Genomic DNA, 16,336 nt, shown 5'->3' with positions numbered 1-16,336 from the left:
CTAGAATTGCATTACCATCTCTCACATTTTTGAAGAAGCTAACATCAAATTTGGCTAGATTATCTTGGGCTAAAGAGACCATTTTCAAGCCATCCAAACAGAGCATGACAACAAAAGTGTTTGTTAAATGGCTTACACGAGAAGAGTAAGGAAACTAAGTCTGGATGTTCAGAAACAAAAAAAAACTAAAAAATATGTTTGGATGAAACTATTTTGAGCCTAAGGTTTCATATTTGTCTCATTTTCGAAGCATCATTATCGAAACCTTATTTATATCCTACTATAAGCTATATACCCCCAATAGAAAGCATTTTCCATTTGTACAAATCTCCAACAATATCTATCCAAATATTATTTGTCAACATTTTCCCACAAATCATAAAAATATGGTTCAAAATAGTTAGGATGGGTGTCAAAACATGCCTTAAATACAAGTCTCTAATATGGTATTTCAATCAAGGTTCCCCATTTTTTAAAAAAAGGTTAATGCCTAGCTTAATATTAAGCATGAAGATGAGGGAACTAGTGTGCAAATATACAAGAGAAAAAAATTGATAAGGTAATGGTCAACATACTTTCACTCATATATAACATGTTGCCACATTGCCATTGCTGCACTTCACGTCCCAAATAAAAAAATATGATCAAACGTAATAAATAATGAACTTGATTTCGTAAATCTGTATTGGAAGAAGTCTCACTATACGAATGAGCAGTGCAACCAAATACTTTAGATGGGCAAGGACCTAAATCTAAACCCCTAACACGTCCACAATGTTCTCAGCTTCCAAAAACATAAGCTAAGGAATTGGTTGTTGATATTTCTTTAGATATGAATGATGAAGAGGTTAATTCATATGCTTGAATTTTTTCCTACAAAGAACACAAGAAGAAATAAATTAAACTTACATTAAGTGGGATTGACAATTATAGACTTTATTAGAATTGAACTTACATTAATTTCCTTCGCTTCATCACTCACAAATGCTCCATTAGCATGCTTATGTGTAGCTATCCATATATATCCTCTACTAACCTTATTGCCACACTCTTTTTCCTATTAAAATGAAGAAAAACTATATGACACGTTGTAAGAGAGATTAAAACATAAATTTGACATAAACATATGTATATTGTCATCATTCATCTATTTTCCTTGCAATGCTCTTAGATCCACCCATGTGAGCAATCCTCAAGCCCTAACCTCTTGTTTTTACTATCCCCATTGTTTTCTTCTTCCTCCATTTCACCTCTTCTACTTCTTAGCATAGCTTCTACTCAAGTTATCATTTTCCTCATCCTCCCCTCCATTTGCTTACCAATAGCTTCGTCAACTAATGGTAACTTCTAAAGAAACTTAAATTGAAAACCCATTAGTCATAAGATCTAAATACAATACAAAACAAAATAAAAACTCAAAATAGGTTAATAAGTCAGATACAAAATAGGGTGCAAAAACTCAGAGAGAAGAGGCAAGGATTGAGTGAGAAAACAATGAGACTAGGAATGAGAAACAAGTATGACAGGGTCCAAGCAGCAGTTGTTCACAGTTTTCACTTTGTAAAGCCAAAGAAGGGGAGATAGTGGCAGTGCAGGCGACAGAACAGTGTGGCAGCCATGCAGGGTGGAGGTGGGCTGGTTGAGGTTGGAAGCAACAAAGAGAACTTAGGGTTGCAGAAGTGAAAAGCGGATAAGGAGATGGAGTCGTATAGGAAAAAAGGAAATTAGCGTTTTTAAAACAAGGTTAAAGGTTATTAAAAATGCAAGAGACTCAGCACCAAGGGGGGACCACAACTTGTAAAAGTGTACAATCCAACAATTTAACTAATGATCCTAACAATAATGCCCTGAATCAAGAGCTCTAGTGCGAGTTTATAGTATTTTAAAGAATTGATGTTGAAAACTCAGAATGAGCGTTGATTACAAGAAAACTCCACTACTGATGTATATCTGAGAAACAAAGAAATTTAATTAGAGAAGGAAACCTTCTCTACCCTATGACGTGAGCCACCCCCACAATACCCTAGTGATTATCAACCTTCCCCGACCAAGAAAGCTAAAAAACACCCCGCCCAAAAAAGAAAGGGATGAAGATAGAAACACATAATTTATAATAACAAGAAAGTAAAGTGAATATATTCCTAGCAAGTTATCAACAATGTCAGTATATTTCCAAAATAAAACCACCAAACAACGTGTAATTTTAAAATCAAAGACTCAAATTAAAAACATACATTTATACAAATTAAACATACAAAAGAACACCAATTGTTCTAGAATTTCATAAAGTCAACAACATAAATTGGTTTAACAAATAAATAATAGACAGAAAAGATGAAATTAATAAAGAGACAAGAAAATAAGAACTTACATCACACAGAAACCAAAGAAAAACATTAATAAAGAGAAAAGAAAAGAAGAACTCACATCACACAGAAACTGAAGAAAACATTCGTTTTGGTGTACAAGTATCTTATACTCCACTACACAAAATAGTCTCCCTCTAGAAGAGAAATAAGAACTAAAACAACTTATGGAGCATGAATGTAATGCCCACATTTATACTCTTAAAAACAAAATGCATACATTTAAAAAATATGATCAATAACAATTATAAGAAAACAAAGTCCAGAGACAAAGAACATGTTATCAAACCAAAAAACTAAAAATTATTACAATGAGAGAAGAGTGTACCTGAGACTAATCAGAGACAGTCTTCCAAGAGTTGTATTCGATCCTTGAGCAGAAACTCGAGGCACAAACGTGCAAAATGCACCCCAATTCTGAAAATGAGAAATGGAGAAGATGAAAACCAAATTTGGAAAAACGAAAACAAATACCAAATATAACAAAAACAAAGTGAGAAATGAAGCTTCAATTTAAAGGAAAGAACAAAGAAGTTGAAGATGGTTTTCTAGGGAAAAAGCATAGTGAGAATGAAGCTTCAGAGGGAAGAACGAAGAGGTTGAAGATGATTTTCTAGAGCTGAGGAATGTGTAAAAACGTTAGAGAGTTGAACATGATTTTCTAGGGCTGAGGAATGTGTAAAAACGTGAGAGAGCTCAACGTGATTTTCTAGCGTTGAGGAATATGTAAAAATGTGAAAGGGCTGAGGAAGTTTTAGTTTGTGAAAAAACAAAACATGAGAAGGAGTGTGCCACAAACAAAATACGGAAAAGTGGAAAAGAAGGAAAAATAAAAGTATTACTTTGGTAAAACTATAAAGACTTATCAGGGGTTGAAAAACCCCATTACGTATGTGTTCTAGTGGAGGTTCTCATAACCTCTTCTAAAAAAGCTCTGGTAAATTTAATTTTTTTTTGTAGTGTTAGAGTGTTTTCTAACTTTGCCTTGTATGAAAATAAGAAATACACCATTATTGTGATATTAAAAAAAATCATATCTTAACAAATAGGAGAGTAACATATATTATTATATAATATTTTGATTATTATAGCAAATCTTTGGCAAATTCTTCGTGCACCTTACCTTATGACTTGTATCTGATTTATTTTTAAAAATTTTAAAATTACCTTTTATTTTGAATTTGAAAATTTGGAATTGAAAAAATACATTTTAGAAAAATAAATCTTGAATAGATTATTGTGTTTTGAAAAATAAATCGAAATAAAATTCGAAAATCAAAATCTCATTTTGGAAAAGCAAATATGAAATGCAAAAAATAAGTTCTAGAAAAAAATTTAGAAAAAAAAAATATGGAAAATGAATTATGGTAAAGGAATTCCAAAATTCAAAAAATTATTTAAATTTGGAAACGTGTTTTGGAAAAGGGGTTCAGAAGTTTTTTTTTTTTTTTATCTGAACCTCCTCTTTTATTTATGAGCATTTTTGTTATTTCATATGTAAATTGGGTACAAGTTCAAATTTGATCAAGTGCAGGAAGTAATTACCCAAACCTTTAGAGATTAGGACTTTAGCCCAACGCACTTAGGATGTATTTTCTTAGTCATGGGTAACTTTTCAATCCAATCTTGTTCATGATGTTGTAGGTTTATTTTGTTCAAGAAAATTCTCCCTGCATAATATCAATATGAACTTGCACCCAACAAATAAAGTGATTTCACCAAATTTCCCTTAATGAATTTGAAATAAAATTAATAAAACTTAGGTTTGACAACTTTGGCAACTTCTTTGGCAGTTTGTAGCAGCTTGTGTGCAAGACAGTGTGTAATGGCTTGTGTGGGCGACGGTAGGCGAGTCTCGACTAATCATTTATCGTTTTGAGTGGCTGGTAGCATTCATGAGTGTTTTCTGAAGTGTGTTGTGGTGGTTCTACGACGATTTGGAATGTGTTGTGGTGGTTATGCGGTTGTTCTTTAGAGGGGCAGTCGTGAGAAGAATCAATTTATATAGAATAAATTTATTCTCCATCTTTCGGATGGTAAAATCTAGAAACAATCCCTCTATTGTGGATATAGACATTCGAAAGCAAGTTATGCAATTGTCTTTTCAATTTGTTATACTTTGTTCAAACCAATTTCAATTTAAATATAATTCTCCACCAAACCAAACATCTTATAAGATACCCACCCTATAAAAAGTATCTTACAAAGTATCTATTACAAATTGAAATATAAAGTACTTATTAAAAATGTCGTTTGATGGTTATTATTTGCGTAAAAACTTGCATATGACTAGTGTAGTATGATGACCAACATTGGGTTGTTGAATAACGATGGGTAACCCACACTATCTGTTGGTGGAATTGGACGACCATCTTGCACCTTTACGTGCAATACTAATTAACAATATAAGTTAATAGCATAAGTTACAAAGTAATTCAGTGCATGTATTACAAACGAATAATATTTGTCATATACCTTAACATAATGATTTCCATGCACATGCTCAATTGCAATAATTTGATGGTGAGTCAAATCATTTGGTGGTTGGGTCCTTAAAGGAAAAATAGTGGATGATTGTTTCAAAAACAATGACCCAAGAATCACATTATATTGATTAGCAATAACATATCTCATATATGAAATTGTCATCCACTTATTTGTTCATGTTTGCAAGTCCAAACAATAAATGAAGTTAAATCATTTAAGCATTAGTTCATAAATAAAGCACATCAAAGGGTGTAATTGATTGGTACCATTGACATGCGGTCAACAAGAAGTGAGTTTTTCAAATATTCATATCGTTCATCACCACCAAACAAATCAACATATACTTGTCACCACTAACTAAGTTCTTTTAACAAGCTCATTTGATCAACAACTTATGACTCCTCTCTCATACCCAATTGGGCAACAACAACGCGATATTCATAATGGTCATCAACCTTAACATCAATAATGTATGGGTGAAACCATATAGGGAAATGATCTAACAAAGGAATTGATTGTGCTGGACTAATTTTTTGGATGTCTCGTTCCCTAGATTTGTTAGTTGAACAATTATCATGTTGTGAATGTAGGAAATCCACATGTTCAAAATAATAAGGAATTCACTTAGTTGATCTCATAAACTTATTAGGACGACCTTTTTTAGAACCTTTTGTTTTTACCGTATCATGTGTGCACTTTTGGATGTCTTTTATGGAAAGACAATTTCGTGCAACTTATTTTTTATTTTAACGTTTCTAGTAATGTCAACTTCTTTAAAGCACTTCAAGATTACCTCAAACTCTTTCTCAATTGACAACTCTGATGAGCAATCTTCGCTTTCAATATCTGCAAAACTTAATCAAGTCCATATGACATGCACCGATTGAAGTGGTATGCTACCCACACCAAAACTAATTCACACGCACAAGGAAAACCATAGTAGATCTAAGAGTACATCCACACCAATCTTTATCAAAGCCAACATATTTAACTCTATGAAGCTCTTCATTAATGTTGTAAAGCATATTTAGACACAAGACCAACCAATTTTTTGTATGTTGTGATGTTAAATAGATGTCTCATCACATGAAGACTCTTTTGAAATGAAGTTGTAATTGCATTATGTTGTAAGATAATCATCTTGTTGATCGAATCCCAACAAAAACATAATTTCCCCATAGCATTCTCTTTGGACTCCAATGTGCAGTCTCAACCCTATTACTTGTTGTGTTGCCTAAGTGCTTCACCTTATATACCTTAAACAAATTTTTCTTTGTATGGACGTAAAAGTATCACTCACATACTCAACAAATATAGGTCATGGAGAACAAACAAATTCAAACGCATGCACACAATCTTCAAAGGCGTCTACAATATCACAATCTACAACAGATCCCCAAACTTGCATTACTTCATCCCATGTCTTTTTTGGATGCATCAACATTTTACATTTTTTCTTTCACATTTTTATCAATGTGAAATCGACACAGATGATTATAAGCTTAATGAAATACATTTTTTTATTGTATTCATTAGAGCAACATCCCTATTACTAACCACGACCCTACGTTATGCATGAACTCTAAGAAACAACCTTTTAGTCTATCAAGAGCCCACCCAAAGTTATTTTCCTATTGGTGGCATATGAAAGTGACCACATGGGTCATTTTAGTAGGGCATCCATATTTGCTATGAATGTTAGTGTGGAGAATCCAATCCTATGGAAGGTAAATGGGTTGTCTATAACATTTGTATTCCAATTGGTTTGTGGAAAAATTGTAGTGATGACAATTGAAAATGTGTTGCGATAATTTAGAGCTTTCATCTATGTATGTCATATTTTCAAATTTCTATATTTTATTTTCATGCACAAGAGTAATGTAGAAAAGTGAGAATAATTATCATGTACAATAATATCATACCAAAAAATATATATAATTCATCTTTTACAATTTGAGCAATATAATTTTTTCATATCATAGACTAAACAAATGATTGATATTTAAATTATTTTTTATTATTGATAAATGATTTCTAAATTAGTATCTAATTAGCTACCAAAATTTTAGTTACTAATTATTTATATTCTAAAGTTGGTAGTTAAAATTTTGGTAGTTAATTAGATATCAATTTATAAATTATTTATCAATAATAAAATCTAATTTAGATACCAATAATTTTTTTGGTGTCTAAAATAGTATCTAAAATCTAATTATTTTTTGTCTCTAAAATTAATTTTTATTTAATGAGGCTCGGACACTTCTTCTTAAATGGCGTATCCGTGTCGAACACACGTATCCGTGTTGACACTCGTAGGATACTTATCGGTGAAGTGTTTAATTCAAAAAAATATTTGTTGGATTTTTGAAAATTCTAGCACGATTCTAACACAATTTTAAAAGGTATAAATACAATAACTTTCTAAAAACTCAAATTTATTGTATAAATTTTTATTATGATTATAAAAATAAGAACAAATTCTTTTGAACCAGTCATGAAAAATATCTTCCTGCTCCCAAAAGAATCTGGAACATACTTTTGCACATAAATATTTATTTTCAATTTATATAATTCAAAATTATATAATATATAGATCTGTGTCCCCGTATCCTACATTTTAGAGATTAAATATATCTTCGTATCCGTACCCATGTCGTGCAAGTGTCCGTATCCGTATCTGTGCTATAGAATGTTAGTATATTAAGAAATCTATGAATGCAAATTATCTCCATGTAAAATAGAAATACTACTGAACACAATGATGGCAAAAAAAGAGTTAAATTGTTTGTTTATGTTAGAATAATTTTAGAAAAGAAAAAGCAATTCATTATGCGAATAAGATTCTTAACATTTTGGAAACAGTATTTTTCTGTTATTGAAAATGAAAAATGGCATTGGTTCTAACTTAAAACGATCTCTCATTTAACAGCCAATTAGTTTCTCCCTAATAATTCCTTACAAAAAAAATTTATTAATTATGGATTTCGTCCCTTATCTCTTATTTTTTTAATTATTAAATTTTACAAAATTTATAATTTTGATCCAATTCTCAATTTTATACACGATTCTATCTTTTCTTTTTCATATTTTATTTAATTATTTGTTATGGTGCGTTAAATGAATATACTAGGTTTAGAGTTGAATTAATCTAGTAGAAAAGAAATAAAACATATTCAAAATTAAAAAGTAGACTAAAATTACAACTTTCTTAAAATTTAGAAAAGTATAATTGTAAAATCACATTAAAAAATTAAAGGAAATCAAACTTATAATTTAACCTCAATTATTTAAGCCCCATGAAATGATTATCATATTAAAGGGTTTAATAATATGATTTATTATGTTACATGTTTAAAAAAATCAGAACCAATTTCCTCTCTAGATACATAACTGGCACTTACGAAAGTAATAAACAGATAAAAAAAATATAACAAAATAGAATAATGACATCAATAATTTTTAGCGTGTAAAAACATCCTAAGTAAAAACCTATGGACCTAATCCAGAAAATGTCTCCACTATGAAAGTATGATTACAATATTTGTTTCTCTTACTCTGTGAGGGTCAAAGTATTGTATGAAACAATGTCCATTGAGATCTTCTCATTTGGAACCGAGTTGTTGAGCGAGACCACCAGTGTGTCCCAACTTTCAGGCAAAGAACTGAATAACAAAAATGCCTGCAACTCAACATCAATCTTCATATTTATCTTTGTCAATTGATTTACAAGACCCTCAAATGAATTTAAGTGCTCCATCATACTTTGACCATCTGTATAGTCAAGTTTCACCAGTCTTCTGACAAGAGATGCTTTATTTCTTAGAGTTTTCTTTTGAGTCATAGATTTAATTTTTTACCACAACTCAAGCCTATATGTATGTGGACACATTGCTCAAACAAACTTTTATTAATATATTTTCGAAATTGAAACAACTTTTCAATTCAAAAGTTCTCAATCTTTGTCATTCTTACCTTCTGGTTTGTCTTTGCCAGAAATGGGTTCGTCATATCCTTAAAATATAAGTGATCCTCCATCATGGACTTCCAATAGGAATAATTGTCTTTTATGATCTTGAACATGCCTCCATTAGTAAAGACTCCTTCCATTTTGTATCAGAATCAAGCTATACCACTGTTGGGAAAATCAGATACCACTGTTGGAAAAATCAGAACTAATTCTCTCTCCTTTGTGTACATACAAAATGGGCACTTGTCGAAGTAATAACCAAACAAAAGAAAATAGAACAAAATAGAATAATGACACCGATAATTTTTAAAGTGAAAAAACCTCCCCAACTTGAGAAGTAAAAACTCACATGACCTAGTCTAGGAAATGTCTTCACTATGAAAGTAAGATTATGATATTTATTTCTCTCACTCAATGAATGTAACACTTAATCTCACACAACAATGATGAGATATAATGTCTCTTTATCCTCTCACTAAGATTTCTAATCTCACCACTATGTAAATGTGAATTCTCTCATTTACTCTCTATGTTGTTCTTCTCACTTGTTTACTCTTATTTTCCTCACAAATTTCCTTTACATAGAGAAAGAACAAAATATTTCTTCATAAAGAGATATGAATAATTGATGTTCACATTTTCAAGATATCTTGAAAAACTTTATAGGTTGAACTTCGTAGTACTTTTCAAGAGAAATATAATTCTAAAATATTAAAATGTCCATCATTAAATATATTCAATTGATCAATTACCAAGATTCAATGATATAATCTCCTTAATTAAGGAATCATTCCAAACCCATATAATTCACTTATTAAAGTATTTATGCAATGTATGTATATTCTCATTGAAAATAGAAATCATTTAAATGGTTGTTTTGATTTATTTTTCCTCGGTAAATAGTGTTTCTATTTTACAACTCGCTTATAAATACTATCGTGCGTATTTAAAGAAACACTACTTGCATGAAGTTATTATAATAATGAAGGTATCAAATAACGTGATGAATTCTTTAACAAAAACCAACATCATTGGGAACTGAAAGCACAACTTTTCTATGCTGTATATATACGACATGCCAGGTTGTGTTTGTGAAAACAAATAATTGAAGTTTGTCGGTATTTTTATTTTATTTTATTTTATGGGAACAATGTCATATTTTTTTTCCAGTAAGTTTTTATATTTTTGTAAAATTTCTTTTTGAACTTTATCATCTGAAATGTCAAAAAATATACATATTTTATATTTTCATAAATTGAATGTCAAAATTTTAATAATATGATCACGTCACCAATATGAAAGCACGTGAAATTCAGAATCCTACACATTTTACTTTTTTGTAAATTGATTGTCAAATTTCTAATAACATGATAACCAATGTGAAATTATGATGATTCTATAATATATTTTAAATTACAAATTTTATACTTGATTTTTGCATTTTTGAAAATTTTACTATTGAATTTTTAATTTTGTATACAATGTATTTTGTTACTAAACTTTTCAATTTGGAAATTTTTCATATGAATTTCAAAAGTATATCCATTTTACTTTTTCGTCAATTAAATGTCAATTTATTAAGGATGTAATAGCATGACCAATTAATAAGGTGAAAAAAAAAATGAAGCTGTGGTAATGTGATCAATAAATTAAGTTAAAATATTCTATGTTTATTAATAAGAAATAATGATATAATATTAGTCTTAAATATTAAATTATTTGTTTCATTTATCTATATTTTATTCTATGAAACTAATTAAGACCTTGATTTTTTTTTTAGTACATTTATGCTTACAATTATCTAGCTTATATTTTTAATAGATTGACGACTGGGGTAAACTAAATAATATAAACAACAACACTATATAGTAGGATAAAATAAGAAAAATATATAGAGAAATTAAAAAATTATTTTTAAATAATATAAATAATTAATAATAGTTATGATATTGAGATTTTACCAAAGTATTTTTTTACATAACAAATATATCTTAAATGATTGCAAGCAGTTAATAAATCATTCTAGAGTAAAAAATGTTTTGAAAAATTAATAATTAAATTATTTTAAAAGTTTAAGGTAAAATTTTCAAAAGTATACTAGTTTAGTGATAAAATTTAACATAATTTTTAATATTTTTTTAATGAAATTTCATTATTAAAGGTATGGACTAATAATATATTATTTTTTGTTGAACTCACGATCGTTTGAATGAAGAAAGCTTCAAAAGAGAGATAATCAATACTCATTCTCTCTTGCTTAATTGGTAAATTGACGCTCCACTGATAAGATATATTTATTGTTGAGCATTATCATAATATTTGAGTGATATATCTTTAGGAGAGAGAATAGTGATTTTGTCTCTTCTTCGTTTGAGCATCCTAATGCACCCAACTTTTGAAGATAATTAACATTGATTCTCCCTCGCTCAAACACTAAATCATTGTTTGAGCTATGTGACTTCTTTGCTCGAGTTACAAACTTCCAAAAACTATCTCAAGTTACTAAGTCTTCATCGCTTCAGTGATCGTCTATTACTTAAGCAAATGGAATTTCAAAGAAGAAATAATTATTTTGGCATCTCTATGACTTAAACTACATGTTATAGCTTGAATTATGAGCATTGTCACTTGAGCAGTAGGAGTAACAATTTCATAGCAATGTTTTGTCTATGCCATGATTGCTATTACTCAAGTATCGTTCGACTCTTAAGTGATATATGCAGGAAACCAAAAAATGTTATGACACTAAATGGTCTAGTAACCATTAGATGGTTTACCACTCATTAGATAGTCTCGTGATACAAGATTCTATGAGTTTTAATAATAGCAAACATTATAAGATGTGTTAAGTATTTCAACAAAGCTCACTAATGCGCAGAACAAGTTAAAGACATGTCAGACGGTCTATTAAGGTAAAACCTGTTAGACAGTCTTGCAATGTTAAAACTCTTAGACAGTCTCTCAGTGTTAAACTCATTAGAAAATCTCTGAACGTTTTTGTGTTAATGAAAGAATAGTCAAACTAGAAAATGCTGACCAATTAAATAGTCCAATTATAAATAGACGCACTAGACAGTCTCACAGTGCATGGACGTGCCAGAAAATCTCATCAGACAGTCTCTAAATGGAAAAGTTTGTCGATACAATGCTCATAGACACACTAGATGGTCTTTGGAACTTGTACATGAAATATGATCATTTCGTCTTCTACACGTTAGACAATCTTACATATTAGGGAGTGTCTAACTTGAATTTTACATTCTAAGACTTTTGACAATGCATTAACGTTTCTTAACCTTATTTGGTGACCTTCGTTCATATAAAACAAAGTTTGAAAATAGATAATTGATGGAATGAGTTTGGAAAGTTTTCATAGTTGTGAACGTAAAATAGGGTATATCAAAAACTCCAAATATTAAGTTTCTTAATGATTTACGAATGAAATGCACTTTCTATATTGATTAAGAACTATTTCAAGTACAATTATGCCTTAAGGATTAAGTTTAATTTGAGATTGTATTAGAAAGTTTTCAAAATGAAAAATTTATTATTGCAAAGATTTCAAAAATAGAGGCACACATATTCACTACATTAAAGATTTTTTCAAAAAATATATTGTGAAAATATATCCAAGTTAAAATCTATGTCTCAATGTTTAAATCTGAAGATGAGGACCTTGAAGATGAAGAATCATATATATTACAAAGTGGACTTTAAGCCTAACTCAACCCCATAAAACCGACTCATCAGGTTGAGGTTTGCACCCACTTATATACAATGAAAGGCTCTAATCTCTAGTCGATGTGGGATCTCCAACACCCCCCTCACGCCGAGACTGCCAACTCGTGCATGGGACTATATATTATGGGTGGTCCGATAGCAAGTGACACAATAGGCCCAACACAAACACTCATTAGGATAGACTCGAAATGACTCTAATACCATATTACAAAGTGGACTTTAAACCTAACTCAACCCCATAAAACTGGTTCATGAGGTTGAGGTTTGCACTCACTTATATACAATGAAAGGCTTTAATCTCTAGTCGATGTGGGATCTCTAAAAATATACAGACCTACGAAATGCAGAAAATTAAATTGAAAGAAATATAATCATGTGTGAAAGAGTTGTGCCTTGTAAAGATTGTGCTGCTTTATAGAGCATTTAGTGAGTTGTGTTGTGTGCTAAACCTTTGTAAATCCAACACTTTGTGAAGTATATTTTGTGTTTCCATTGTTCTCTATGTAAAGAGTGTTTTCTCATATCTTTGAGAAGTCTTAATCTTAGGGAGAGATTATAAATGGTTTGCTGGAGAGGTGTTGAATACTCATTCTTGGAGAGGTGCTAAAACTTGTGTGTTAGAGATATGTTGAATACTCATTCATGAAGAGGTGTTAAAACTCGTGTGCCTAGAGAGTTGTTGAATACCCATTCCTGGAGAGGTGTTAAAACATGTTGTACTTTGAGAGGTGTAAGAATACTTGTCATGGAGAGGTGTTAAAACTCGTGTGCCTGGAGAGGTATTGAATACTCGTTCCTAGAGAGGTGTTAAAACTCGTTGTACTTGGAAAGGTGTAAGAATACTTGTCATAGAGAGGTGTTAAAACTCGTTTAGTGAAAAACTCTTAAGTGATTTACTTAAGGGATTGGACATAACCCAAGTTGTAGGCTGAACCAATATAAATTTGTGTCTACTTCTCTTTACTTTATACGCTTTTAAACACTGAATTTGTTTGTTTGTTAATTTGCAAATTAAGTTCATGCTCCATTCAATCCCCTTCCATTCTGAAACCAGTTGCACCTTCAAAAAATAATAAAGTCATGGGAGAATTACACCATCAAAACATTCAAATTCTAACTTGTCTAATACATTTTAAACATCACTATAAACATTTTTTCCACTCTAGCTTGCATATATAATATGTCAATCAAATTATGACACTGAAAGTAAGTCAAAAATAAGATAAAAGAGATCAATAATAACACCATCAATTCCAATATTATAATTTTTAAAAGTACCAATCCAAATTCACAATAGTCAATAAATTTCCAATATATAAAAAAAATCATAATTATAAGTTATTTTCCTTGTATGAAGGTTAGCTTGATGCTTAAGAAATCTTGAAAATAATAAAAATCTCCCATTATACACACTATTCTTAAAAAAAATTATGATAGTCTTTCAAAAACTTCAACTAATAAACACTTTATACTTATTCATATATAAGAAGATATTGTTTGTCAATTGATTCACATAAAATGAGTATAACATTATCATATAAAAAAAAGAGCAACAAAAATAAAAACCAACTATATGGTAAATGGAAAGCTTATTTAGATTAAAATTTTAACTAGTACAACTTAATTTATTATGGACCATCTCCTCAAATATGTGATCTAGGGATGGTAAAGCGGGACAGAGTGTGCGGCCGACCCGCTGCCCGCTGAGAGAAACACGGGATAGGCTAACTATTTCAACCTCCTGGCTTGAGTAGGTCCGCCTCACATAACCCTCAGTCCACACAGGCTAAGTGCGGGATAGGGCGGGCTGACCTGCATAACTTAAAAGTTAAAAAAAAAAATTTTGTACCCCCATATTTTCTTCATGCAGCCTCATATTTCACATTCTGAAAATTTTACTCACATCTTATTACGCATGTGTCATGAGAATAGTATTGTGAGACCATTTACCTAATGCATCTAAATAAAAAAAAGAATTAAATTTATTCAAAATTTATTTTATTTGTTTTATTAATTTTTTTTAAAAAAGTATTTTTTATGCAGGTTGGCTCGCGGGCCAACCCTTATGCGGGACATGCTAGTAAAATTAGTCCGCATATTCTATACAGGACAGACCAACCCGACCCACATTTTGCGGGCCAAATACGAGATGAGCCTATGCAGAACGGACCAACTCGCATTATCATCCCTAGATCTAAATGAAAAATGGTAAATTGTCCATCGAGAAACTAAAGTTATATAGAATTTATATTTCTAGAAAAATAGAATTTGATAATAAATAAAGAATGAAAAAACATTTTAAATCTATTATTTATAGTTGTGTTTAAAAGTCATTTTTTCCTACATTTAATTGTAACTTTATTCTCTAAACTGAAAAAAAGTGGTTCTTACATTTAGTTATACATTGATTTTTGTTTTCATACAAAAACTCTAAATGCATTTTAACAAACAATTTAAATTGAAGGTATAATTATAGTTTCTTTTGGATCTTTTATGTTGGAGATAAATGCTGGTAGCCAAAATTGCACTTGCAAAGATCTCAAACATCTTGATATTGTGATTGAACTGGCAGTTCAAACCATGATTATATGATCATGTTATATGAACACCAACATGATCATATATGATATATAACATGAAAACATTTTCATATACCATCCAGGCTTTGAATAATGGTTTGAACATAATCTAAGCATTTCTGGGAGCTAAGATTTTACCCGACAACAAATTGATTCAATTCAAATATTCAGTTATAATATGATAAATGAAGTTGGTTAAATTTGTGGTGCCACCAACACATTCCTTCATTAATTTCAGCCTCTGATTGCAGTTGTGACATCATTAGGATTATGATTAATTTGTAGGATGAAATGAAGATGCAGATATGCCATGCAATACCATCCAACAAAATTCCTCTGCACAGTGGTGGGATGTGTAAGAGGGTACAACCAGGCACCAGCAAAACAAAACAAAACAACCACACTGGTTTAGGACAAACACCAATAATTATAATAAAAAACCATGAAACATTATTATTGTTATTGTTTTGAAGGTCAGACTGCACCTGACACTATGTATTGGTTAGTATTATCTAACTCTATTCACCAGAGCAAGCTGACAATGATGCCATGCCATGTGATGACAGTGTTAGCTTTGCATCTAGATATATATAACTGTTTCTTCTTATTTTCTCATAATTATATTAGTGTTAAGGAACATCAACTGTGGATTAATCTCCATTGAAATCTCACTAATCTTTATTTTTTATAAAGTCTCTTCTCTAAATTATAGCTTTCAATTTACAAAACCTCAAACTTACAAATCCCTAAGAAAACAAAGAGTTTACAGTACCTCAAGACAAGCGTGGCCTATTTTATATTCCTCTCTCACAAAAGCATATCTTTCATGTTAGCTGAGGGATGTCCACTGAATCATATGGAAGAAAACAAGACAGAAAAAGTTGTTTGCATGTTTTGTACAGATAAGTTTCTACATTGCTTGATTATGACTTAGTTTTGATAATGGTTTTAATCTACTCTTGTAGAAGAACTAACTAGATCAAATAGATCACTTTTTGTTTAGATTAAAATAAGTTTTTTGAGCTATGTATTATTTTTCCTTTTGAATAGAATCATTAATCCAAATTGAACTTATGAGTAATACTATGGAGATATGTTTAGATACAACAAGCTGTATTATCTTTCTGCAGGAAATTTATGAGGTTGGGGCCATTTGTTCAGGGTTTTTGGATGCATTTGTAGGTGTCAAAAGCTGC

This window comes from Phaseolus vulgaris, chromosome 3, assembly GCF_051622355.1.
Source record: "Phaseolus vulgaris cultivar YP4 chromosome 3, ASM5162235v1, whole genome shotgun sequence".
Lineage (NCBI taxonomy): Eukaryota > Viridiplantae > Streptophyta > Magnoliopsida > Fabales > Fabaceae > Phaseolus > Phaseolus vulgaris.
Note: the sequence above shows the minus strand (reverse complement) of the source record.